Consider the following 13,556-nt stretch of genomic DNA (forward strand, 5'->3'; position numbering starts at 1 on the left):
ACACAGTGAGAGAGATGGAGACACAGAAGCAGTGACGGAGATGGTGACACAGACAAAGTGAGGGGGATGGACACACAGACACAGTGAGAGAGATGGAGACACAGACACATTGAGGGAGATGTAGACAGAGACACAATGACGGAGATGGAGACACAGACACATTGAGGGTGAAGGAGACACAGTCGCAATGAAAGAGATGAGACACAGACACAGAGAGGTAGATGGAGACACAGACACATTGAGGGAGATGGAGTCACAGACACAGGAAGAGAGATGGAGACACAGACACAGTGAGGGAGATGGAGACATAGACACATTCAGGGAAATGGTGACACAGATACAGTGAGAGACATGGAGAAACAGACACAGTCAGAGAGACGGAGACACAGACACAGTAAGGGAGACGGAGACATAGACTCTGTGAGAGAGATGGAGATAAAGACACACTGAGAGAGATGGACACACAGACGCATTGAGGCAGATGGACACACAGTCCCAAAGAGGGAGATAGAGACACAGTCACAGTGAGGGAGATGGAGAAACACACCCAATGAGGGAGATGGGACATAGAACCAATGAGTGAGATGGAGACAGAGACACAGTGTGGGAGAAGGAGACACAGACACAGTGAGGGAGATGGAGACACTGACACAGCGACGCTGATGCAGACACAGACAAAGTGAGGGAGATGGACACACTGACACAGTGAGAGAGATGGGGACACAGAGGCAGTGAGAGAGAAGGAGACACTGACAAATTGAGGCTGATGGAGTCACAGACCCAATGAGGGAGTTGGAGACAAAGACACATTGTGGGAGATGTAGACACAGACACAGTGAGAGAGATGGAGACACAGATGCAGTGAGGAAGATGGAGACACAGACGCAGTGAGAGAGATGCAGACACAGACACAGTGAGGGAGATGGACACACAGACACAGTGAGGGAGATGGAGACATAGAACCAATGAGTGAGATGGAGACCCAGACACAGTCTGGGAGAAGGAGACACAGACACAATGAGGGAGATGGAGACATAGAACCAATGAGTGAGATGGAGACACAGACACAGTGTGGCAGAAGGAGACACAGACACAGTGAGGGAGATGGAGACACTGACGCAGTGACGGTGATGCAGACACAGACAAAGTGAGGGAGATGGACACACAAACACCGTGAGAGAGATGGAGAAATAGAGGCAGTGAGCGAGACGGAGACACAGACACAGTGAGAGAGATGGAGGCATATACAGAGTGAGAGAGATGGAGACACAGAACCAATGGGGGTAAAGGAGACACAGACACAGTGAGGGTGATGGAGACACAGACGCAGTGAGAGAGATGCAGACACAGAAACAGTGAGGGAGGTGGAGACACAGACACAGTGAGGGAGATGGAGACAAAGACACAGTGAAGGAGACACAGACACAGTGAGAGAGATGGAGACACTGACACAATGAGGGAGACACAGAAGCGGTGAGGGAGATGGAGACACAGACACATTGAGGGAGATGGAGACACAGAGACAGTGAGAGAGATGGAGATACAGACGCACTGACGGAGATGGAGACACAGACAAAGTGAGGGAGATTGATACCCAGACTCAGTGAGGGAGATGGACACACAGACGCAGTGAGAGAGATGGAGACACAGACACAGAGAGGGAGATGAAGACACAGACACAGTGAGTGAGATGGAGACAAAGACACAATGAGGGAGATGAAGACACAGACACAGTGAGAGAGATTGAGACACAGACACAGTGAGGGAGCTGGAGAAGAAGACACAGTGAGGGAGATGGAGGCTGAGACACAGTGAGAGAGATGGAGACACAGACACATTGAGGGAGGTGGAGACACAGGCACAGTGACGGAGATGCAGACGCAGACGCAGTGAGAGAGATGGAGACACAGATGAGGGAGATGGAGAAACAGACACATTGAGGGAGATGGACCCACAGACACAGTGAGGGAGATGGTGACACAGATGCACTGAGATATGTGGAGACACAGACACATTGAGGGAGATGGACCCACAGACACAGTGAGGGAGATGGTGACACAGATGCACTGAGATATGTGGAGACACAGACACATTGAGGGAGATGGAGACACAGACACAGTGAGAGAGATGCAGATACAGATGCAGTGATCGAGATGGAGACACAGACAGAGTGAGAGAGATGGAGACACGGTCACAGTGAGGGAGATGGAGACACAGACTCAGTGAGAGAGATTGAAACACAGACACAGTGAGGGAGCTGGAGAAGCAGACACAGTGAGGGAGATGGAGACAGAGACTCAGTGAGAGAGATGGTGACACAGACACATTCAGGGACGTGGAGGCACAGGCACAGTGACGGAGATGGAGACACTGACGCAGTGAGAGATATGGAGACACAGATGAGGGAGATGGAGAAACAGACACAGTGAGGGAGATGGAGACACAGACACAGTGAGAGAGATGGGGAAAGAGACGCCATGAGACAGATGGAAACACTGACAAAATGATGGAGATGGAGACACAGGCAGTGTGAGGGAGATGGAGACACAGAGTGAGAGAGATGGAGATACAGACACAGTGAGGGAAATGGAGACCCAGACACAGTGAGGGAGATGGAGACACAGACACAGTGAGAGAGATGCAGACACAGACACAGTGAGGGAGATGGAGACAGAGACACAGTGAGGGAGATGCAGACACTGATGAGGGAGATGGAGAAACAGACACAGTGAGGGAGATGGAGACACAGACACAGTGAGAGAGATGGAGACACAGTCACTGTGAGGGAGATGGAGACACAGGCACAGTGATGGAGATGGGGTAAGAGAGGTCATGAGAGAGATGGAGACACCGACAAAATGATGGAGATGGAGACACAGGCACAGTGAGGGAGATTGAGACAAAGACACAGAGATGTAGATGGAGACACAGACACATTGAGGGAGATGGAGACACAGACACAGTGAGAGAGATGGAGACACAGACACAGTGAGGGAGATGGAGGCAGAGACACAGTGAGGGAGATGCAGACAGAGTCAGAGAGATGGGGACACAGACACAGTAATAGAGATGGAGACACAGACACAGTGAGGGTGACACAGATGCGGTGAGGGAGATGGAGACACAAACACAGTGAGGGAGATGGAGAAACAGAAACATTGAGTGAGATGGACAAACAGAGACAGTGAGGGAAGAGGAGACACAGATGTGGTGAGAGAGATTGAGACACAGTAGCAGTGAGGGAGATTGAGACACAGACGCAGTGAGAGAGATGGAGACACAGACTCAGTGAGAGAGCTGGAGACGCAGACGCAGTGCGGGAGATGGGGACGCAGACGCAGTGAGAGAGATGGAGATAAAGACACAGTGAGAGAGATGAAGGCACAGACGCAGTGAGGGAGAGAGAGACACAGTCCCAATGATGGAGATAGGGACACAGACACAGTGAGGGAGACGGAGACACAGAGCCAATGACGGAGATGGAGACATAGAACCAATGAGTGAGATGGAGACACAGACACAGTGTAGGAGAAGGAGACACAGACACAGTGTGGGAGATGGAGACACTGACGCAGTGACGGTGATACAGACACTGACAAGTTGAGGATTTGGACACACAGACACAGTGAGAGAGATGGAGAAACATAGGCAGTGAGTGAGACGGAGACATAGACACAGTGAGAGAGATGGAGGCATATACAGAGTGAGAGAGATGGAGACACCGAACCAATAAGGGAGAAGGAGACAAAGACACAGTGAGAGAGATGGAGGCATATACAGAGAGAGGGAGATGCAGACACTGATGAGGGAGATGGAGAAACAGACACAGTGAAGGAGATGGAGACACAGACAGAGTGAGGGAGATGGAGACACAGACACAGTGAGAGAGATGGAGACACAGTCACTGTAAGGGAGATGGAGACACAGGCACAGTGATGGAGATGGGGTAAGAGAGGTCATGAGAGAGATGGAGACACCGACAAAATGATGGAGCTGGAGACACAGACACAGTGAGAGAGATGCAGGCACAGATACGGTGAGGGAGATGGAGACAGAGACACAGTGAGGGAGATGCAGACACAGATGAGGGAGATGGAGAAACAGACGCAGTGAGGGAGATGGCAACACAGACACAGTGAGAGAGATGGAGACACAGTCACTGTGAGGGAGATGGAGACACAGGCACAGTGATGGAGATGGGGTAAGAGAGGTCATGAGAGAGATGGAGACACCGACAAAATGATGGAGATGGAGACACAGGCACAGTGAGGGAGATTGAGACAAAGACACAGAGATGTAGATGGAGACACAGACACATTGAGGGAGAAGGAGACACAGACACAGGGAGGGAGATGGAGACATAGAAACAGTGAGGGAGATGGAGACAGTGACACAGTGAGAGAGATGGAGACAGTGACACAGTGAGAGAGATGGAGACACAGACGCAATGAAAAAAATGCAGACACAGACACAATGAGTGAGATGGAGACACAGACATATTGAGGGAGAAGTAGACACAGACACAGTGAGAGTGATGGAGACACAGACACAGTGAGAGAGATGGAGACATAGACACAGTGAGGGAGATGGAGACACAGACACAGTGAGAGTGATGGAGACACTGACAGTGAGGGAAATGGAGACACAGACCCAGTGAGAGAGATGGAGACACAGACAGAGTGAGGGTAATGGAGACACAGACGCAGTGAGAGAGATGGAGACACAGAAACAGTGAGGGAGATGGAGACAGTGACACAGTGAGAGAGATGGTGACACAGACACAATGAGGGAGATGGAGACACAAACACAGTGAGGGTGATGGAGACACAGACGCAGTTAGGGAGATGAAGACACAGACGCAATGAGGAAAATGGAGACACATATGCAGTGAGGGAAATGGAGACACAGACTCACTGAGAGAGATGGTGACACAGACATGGTGAGGGAGATTGGGACACAGTCACTGTGAGGGATATGCAGACACAGACACGGTGAGGGAGATGGAGACAAGGACACGGTGAGGGAGATGGAGACAGAGACGCATTGAGAGAGATGGAGACACAGACGCGGCGAGGGAGATGGAGACACAGGCGCGGTGACGGAGATGGAGTCGCAGACGCAGTGAGGGAAATGGAGACAGACAGTGAGCGAGATGGCTACACGGACACAGTGAGGGAGATGGAGACACAGTCACAGTGAGGGAGATGGAGACCCAGACACAGTGAGGGAGATGGAGACACAGACACAGTGAGGGAGATGGAGACACAGACACAATGAGAGAGATGGAGACAGAGATGCAGTAAGAGAGATGGAGACACAGGCACAGTGAGAGATATGGAGACACAGACACGGTGAGAGAGCTGAAACACAGACACAGTGAGGGAGATGGAGACACAGACACAGTGAGGGAGGTGCAGACACAGACACAGTGAGAGAGCTGGAGACACAGACAAAGTGAGGGAGATGGATACACAGACACAGTGAGGGAGATGGAGACACAGACACAGTGAGAGACATGGAGACAGAGATATAGTGAGAGAGATGGAGACACAGGCACAGTGAGAGATATGGAGACACAGACACGGTAAGGGAGATTGGGATACATTCACTGCGAGGAAAACGGACACACAGACACACTGAGGGAGACGGAGACACAGACGCAGTGAGAGACATGGAGACAGAGACGCAGTGAGGGAGATGGAGACACATACACAGTGAGAGACATGGAGACACTGACACTGTGAGGGAGATGGAGCCAGAGGGAGTAAGGGAGAAGGAGACACAGACACAGGGAGAGAGATGGGGACACAGACACAGTGAGGGAGTCAGAGACACAGACACAGTCAGGGAGATGGAGACACAGGCACAGTGAGAGAGATGGAGACACTGACACAGAGAGGGAGATGGAGACACAGACGCAGTGAGGGAGATGGAGACACAGATGCAGTGAGGGAGATGTTGACACAGACACAGTGAGGAAGATGGAGACAATGACACAGTGAGGAGCATGGAGACACAGACACAGTGAGGGAGATGGAGTCACAGACAGTGAGGGACATGTTGACACAGATACAGTGAGAGAGGTGGAGAAACAGACACAGTGAGGGAGACGGAGAAACAGACACAGTGAGGGAGATGGAGACACAGACACAGTGAGAGAGCTGAAACACAGACACAGTGAGGGAGATGGAGACACAGCCAAAGTGAGGGAGATGGCTACACAGACACAGTGAGGGAGATGGAGTCGCAGACACAGTGAGGGAGATGGAAACAGACAGTGAGAGAGATGGAGACACGGACACAGTGAGGGAGATGGAGACACAGTCAGAGTGAGGGAGATGGAGACCCAGACACAGTGAGGGAGATGGAGACACAGACACAGTGAGAGAGATGGAGACAGAGATGCAGTGAGAGAGATGGAGACACAGGCACAGTGAGAGATATGGAGACACAGACACGGTGAGGGAGATTGGAATACATTCACTGTGAGGGAGACGGACACACAGACACACTGAGGGAGACGGAGACACAGACGCAGTGAGAGACATGGAGACAGAGACGCAGTGAGGGAGATGGAGAAACAGTCACAGTGCGAGACATGGAGACACTGACACTGTGAGTGAGATGGAGCCAGAGGGTGTGAGGGAGAAGGAGACACAGACACAGGGAGGGAGACGGAGACACAGACACAGTGAGAGAGACGGTGACACAGACACAGTGAGGGAGACAGAGACACAGACACGTTCAGGGAGATGAAGACACAGGCGCAGTGAGAGTGATGGAGACACTAACACAGAGAGGGAAATGGAGACACAGACGCAGTGAGGGAAATGGAGACACAGATGCAGTGAGGGAGATGTTGACACAGACACAGTGAGGAAGATGGAGACAATGACACAGTGAGGAACATGGAGACACAGACACAGTGAGGGAGATGGAGTCACAGACAGTGAGAGAGATGGAGACACAGATACAGTGAGAGAGATGGAGAAACAGACACAGTGAGGGCGATGGAGACACAGACACAGTGAGGGAGATGGAGACACAGAAACAGTGAGAGAGATGAAACACAGACATAGTGAGGGAGATGGAGACACAGACACAGTGAGGGAGGTGCAGACGCAGACACAGTGAGAGTGATGGGGACACAGCCAAAGTGAGGGAGATGGCTACACAGACACAGTGAGGGAGATGGAGTCGCAGACGCAGTGAGGGAGATGGAGACAGACATTGAGAGAGATGGAGACACGGACACAGTGAGGGAGACGGAGACACAGTCACAGTGAGGGAGATGGAGACCAAGACACAGTGTGGGAGATGGAGACAGTGACACAGTGAGAGAGATGGAGACACAGACGCAATGAAAAAAATGCAGACACAGACAGAGTGAGGGAGATGGAGACACAGACACAGTGAGAGTGATGGAGACACAGACAGAGTGAGGGTAATGGAGACACAGACGCAGTGAGAGAGTTGGAGACACAGAAACAGTGAGGGAGATGGAGACAGTGACACAGTGAGAGAGATGGAGACACAGACGCAATGAAATAAATGCAGACACAGACACACTGAGGGAGATGGAGACACAGACGCAGTCAGAGAGATGGAGACAAAGACACAGTGAGAGAGATGGAGACAACGACACACTGAGGGAGATGGAGACACAGACGCAGTGAGAGAGATGGAGGCACAAACACAATGAGAGAAATGTAGAAACAGACACTGTGGGGGCGATGGAGACACAGACACTTTGAGGGAGACGGAGACACAGACACAGTGAGAAAGATGGAGACACAGACACAGTGAGGGAGATGGAGACACAGATGCAGCGAGGGAGATGCAGACACAGTCTGTGAGGGAGACAGAGACACAGACGCAGTGAGGGAGATGGAGACACAGACACAATGAGAGAGACGGAGACAGACACATTGAGGGAGAAGGAGACACAGAGGCATTGAAAGAGATGGAGACAGGGACACAGTGAGGGAGATGGAGACACTGACACAGTGAGAGAGATGGAGACAGACACAGTGAGGGAGAAGGAGACACAGACATAGTGAGAGAGATGGAGACACAGGCACTGAGAGGGAGATGGAGACACAGACACAGTTAGGGAGATGGAGACACAGACACAATGAGGGAGATGGAGACACAGACACAGTGAGGGTGATGGAGACACAGACGCAGTTAGGGAGATGGAGACACAGACGCAATGAGGAAGATGGAGACACATACACGGTGAGGGAAATGTAGACACAGACTCACTGAGAGAGATGGTGACACAGACATGGTGAGGGAGATTGGGACACAGTCACTGTGAGGGAGATGGAGACACAGACGCGGTGACGGAGATGGAGTTGCAGACGCAGTGAGGGAGATGGAGACAGACAGTGAGCGAAATGGCTACATGGACAAAGTGAGGGAGATGGAGACACAGTCACAGTGAGGGAGATGGAGAACCAGACACAGTGAGGGAGATGGAGACAGAGATGCAGTGAGAGAGATGGAGACACAGGCACAGTGAGAGATATGGAGACACAGACACGGTGAGAGAGCTGAAACACAGACACAGTGAGGGAGATGGAGACACAGACACAGTGAGGGAGGTGCAGACACAGACACAGTGAGAGAGCTGGAGACACAGACAAAGTGAGGGAGATGGATACACAGACACAGTGAGGGAGATGGAGACACAGACACAGTGAGAGACATGGAGACAGAGATATAGTGAGAGAGATGGAGACACAGGCACAGTGAGAGATATGGAGACACAGACACGGTGAGGGAGATTGGGATACATTCACTGCGAGGAAAACGGACACACAGACACACTGAGGGAGACGGAGACACAGACGCAGTGAGAGACATGGAGACAGAGACGCAGTGAGGGAGATGGAGACACATACACAGTGAGAGACATGGAGACACTGACACTGTGAGGGAGATGGAGCCAGAGGGAGTAAGGGAGAAGGAGACACAGACACAGGGAGAGAGATGGGGACACAGACACAGTGAGGGAGTCAGAGACACAGACACAGTCAGGGAGATGGAGACACAGGCACAGTGAGAGAGATGGAGACACTGACACAGAGAGGGAGATGGAGACACAGACGCAGTGAGGGAGATGGAGACACAGATGCAGTGAGGGAGATGTTGACACAGACACAGTGAGGAAGATGGAGACAATGACACAGTGAGGAGCATGGAGACACAGACACAGTGAGGGAGATGGAGTCACAGACAGTGAGGGACATGTTGACACAGATACAGTGAGAGAGGTGGAGAAACAGACACAGTGAGGGAGACGGAGAAACAGACACAGTGAGGGAGATGGAGACACAGACACAGTGAGAGAGCTGAAACACAGACACAGTGAGGGAGATGGAGACACAGCCAAAGTGAGGGAGATGGCTACACAGACACAGTGAGGGAGATGGAGTCGCAGACACAGTGAGGGAGATGGAAACAGACAGTGAGAGAGATGGAGACACGGACACAGTGAGGGAGATGGAGACACAGTCAGAGTGAGGGAGATGGAGACCCAGACACAGTGAGGGAGATGGAGACACAGACACAGTGAGAGAGATGGAGACAGAGATGCAGTGAGAGAGATGGAGACACAGGCACAGTGAGAGATATGGAGACACAGACACGGTGAGGGAGATTGGAATACATTCACTGTGAGGGAGACGGACACACAGACACACTGAGGGAGACGGAGACACAGACGCAGTGAGAGACATGGAGACAGAGACGCAGTGAGGGAGATGGAGAAACAGACACAGTGCGAGACATGGAGACACTGACACTGTGAGTGAGATGGAGCCAGAGGGTGTGAGGGAGAAGGAGACACAGACACAGGGAGGGAGACGGAGACACAGACACAGTGAGAGAGATGGTGACACAGACACAGTGAGGGAGACAGAGACACAGACACGTTCAGGGAGATGAAGACACAGGCGCAGTGAGAGTGATGGAGACACTAACACAGAGAGGGAAATGGAGACACAGACGCAGTGAGGGAAATGGAGACACAGATGCAGTGAGGGAGATGTTGACACAGACACAGTGAGGAAGATGGAGACAATGACACAGTGAGGAACATGGAGACACAGACACAGTGAGGGAGATGGAGTCACAGACAGTGAGAGAGATGGAGACACAGATACAGTGAGAGAGATGGAGAAACAGACACAGTGAGGGCGATGGAGACACAGACACAGTGAGGGAGATGGAGACACAGAAACAGTGAGAGAGATGAAACACAGACATAGTGAGGGAGATGGAGACACAGACACAGTGAGGGAGGTGCAGACGCAGACACAGTGAGAGTGATGGGGACACAGCCAAAGTGAGGGAGATGGCTACACAGACACAGTGAGGGAGATGGAGTCGCAGACGCAGTGAGGGAGATGGAGACAGACATTGAGAGAGATGGAGACACGGACACAGTGAGGGAGACGGAGACACAGTCACAGTGAGGGAGATGGAGACCAAGACACAGTGTGGGAGATGGAGACAGTGACACAGTGAGAGAGATGGAGACACAGACGCAATGAAAAAAATGCAGACACAGACAGAGTGAGGGAGATGGAGACACAGACACAGTGAGAGTGATGGAGACACAGACAGAGTGAGGGTAATGGAGACACAGACGCAGTGAGAGAGTTGGAGACACAGAAACAGTGAGGGAGATGGAGACAGTGACACAGTGAGAGAGATGGAGACACAGACGCAATGAAATAAATGCAGACACAGACACACTGAGGGAGATGGAGACACAGACGCAGTCAGAGAGATGGAGACAAAGACACAGTGAGAGAGATGGAGACAACGACACACTGAGGGAGATGGAGACACAGACGCAGTGAGAGAGATGGAGGCACAAACACAATGAGAGAAATGTAGAAACAGACACTGTGGGGGCGATGGAGACACAGACACTTTGAGGGAGACGGAGACACAGACACAGTGAGAAAGATGGAGACACAGACACAGTGAGGGAGATGGAGACACAGATGCAGCGAGGGAGATGCAGACACAGTCTGTGAGGGAGACAGAGACACAGACGCAGTGAGGGAGATGGAGACACAGACACAATGAGAGAGACGGAGACAGACACATTGAGGGAGAAGGAGACACAGAGGCATTGAAAGAGATGGAGACAGGGACACAGTGAGGGAGATGGAGACACTGACACAGTGAGAGAGATGGAGACAGACACAGTGAGGGAGAAGGAGACACAGACATAGTGAGAGAGATGGAGACACAGGCACTGAGAGGGAGATGGAGACACAGACACAGTTAGGGAGATGGAGACACAGACACAATGAGGGAGATGGAGACACAGACACAGTGAGGGTGATGGAGACACAGACGCAGTTAGGGAGATGGAGACACAGACGCAATGAGGAAGATGGAGACACATACACGGTGAGGGAAATGTAGACACAGACTCACTGAGAGAGATGGTGACACAGACATGGTGAGGGAGATTGGGACACAGTCACTGTGAGGGAGATGGAGACACAGACGCGGTGACGGAGATGGAGTTGCAGACGCAGTGAGGGAGATGGAGACAGACAGTGAGCGAAATGGCTACATGGACAAAGTGAGGGAGATGGAGACACAGTCACAGTGAGGGAGATGGAGAACCAGACACAGTGAGGGAGATGGAGACAGAGATGCAGTGAGAGAGATGGAGACACAGGCACAGTGAGAGATATGGAGACACAGACACGGTGAGAGAGCTGAAACACAGACACAGTGAGGGAGATGGAGACACAGACACAGTGAGGGAGGTGCAGACGCAGACACAGTGAGAGAGCTGGAGACACAGACAAAGTGAGGGAGATGGATACACAGACACAGTGAGGGAGATGGAGTCGCAGATGCAGTGAGGGAGATGGAGACAGACATTGAGCGAGATGGCTACACGGACACAGTGAGGGAGATGGAGACACAGTCACAGTGAGGGATAGGAGACACAGACACAGTGAGAGAAATGGAGACAGAGATGCAGTGAGAGAGATGGAGACACAGGCACAGTGAGAGATATGGAGACACAGACACGGTGAGGGAGATTGGGATACATTCACTGCGAGGAAGACGGACACACAGACACACTGAGGGAGACGGAGACACAGACGCAGTGAGAGACATGGAGACAGAGACGCAGTGAAGGAGATGGAGAAACAGACACAGTGAGAGACATGGAGACACTGACACTGTGAGGGAGATGGAGCCAGAGGGAGTAAGGGAGAAGGAGACACAGACACAGGGAGGGAGACGGAGACACAGACACAGTGAGAGAGATGGGGACACAGACGCAATGAGGGAGATGGAGACACAGATGCAGTGAGGGACATGTTGACACAGACACAGTGAGGAAGATGGAGACAAAGACACAGTGAGGAACATGGAGACAGAGACACAGTGAGGGAGACAGAGATGCAGATACAGTGATAGAGACGGGGACACAGACACGGTGAGGGAGACGGAGAAACAGACACAGTGAGGGAGATGGAGACACAGACCCAGTGAGAGAGATGGATACACAGACAGAGTGAGGGTAATGGAGACACAGACACACTGAGGGAGAAGTAGACACAGACGCAGTCAGAGAGATGGAGACACAGACACAGTGAGAGAGATGGAGACAACGACACAGTGAGGGAGATGGAGACACAGACGCAGTGAGAGAGATGGAGGCACAAACACAAAGAGAGAAATGTAGAAACAGACACTGTGAGGGTGATGGAGACACAGACACAGTGAGGGAGACGGAGACACAGACACAGTGAGAAAGATGGAGACACAGACACAGTGAGGGAGATGGAGAGGCAGATGCAGTGAGGGAGATGGAGACACAGTCTTTGAGGGAGATAGAGACACAGACGCAGTGAGGGAGATGGAGATACAGACACTGAGAGAGATGGAGACAGACACATTGAGGGAGAAGGAGACACAGACGCATTGAGAGAGATGAAGACACGGACGCAGTGACAGATGGAGACACTGACACAGTGAGATAGATGGAGACAGACACAGTGAGGGAGAAGGAGACACAGACACAGTGAGAGAGATGGAGACACAGGCACTGAGAGGGAGATGGAGACACAGACGCAGTTAGGGAGATGGAGACACAGACGCAATGAGGGAGATGGAGACACAAACACAGTGAGGGTGATGGAGACACAGACGCAGTTAGGGAGATGGAGACACAGACGCAATGAGGAAGATGGAGACACATACGCAGTGAGGGAAATGGAGACACAGACTCACTGAGAGAGATGGTGACACAGACATGGTGAGGGAGATTGGGACACAGTCACTGTGAGGGATATGGAGACACAGACTCGGTGAGGGAGATGGAGACAAGGACACGGTGAGGGAGATGGAGACAGAGACGCATTGAGAGAGATGGAGACACAGACGCGGCGAGGGAGATGGAGACACAGACGTGGTGACGGAGATGGAGTCGCAGACGCAGTGAGGGAGATGGAGACAGACACTGAGAGAGATGGCTACACGGACACAGTGAGGGAGATGGAGAC

The sequence above is a fragment of the Carcharodon carcharias genome, chromosome 20 (genome assembly GCF_017639515.1).
Source record: "Carcharodon carcharias isolate sCarCar2 chromosome 20, sCarCar2.pri, whole genome shotgun sequence".
Taxonomy (NCBI): domain Eukaryota; kingdom Metazoa; phylum Chordata; class Chondrichthyes; order Lamniformes; family Lamnidae; genus Carcharodon; species Carcharodon carcharias.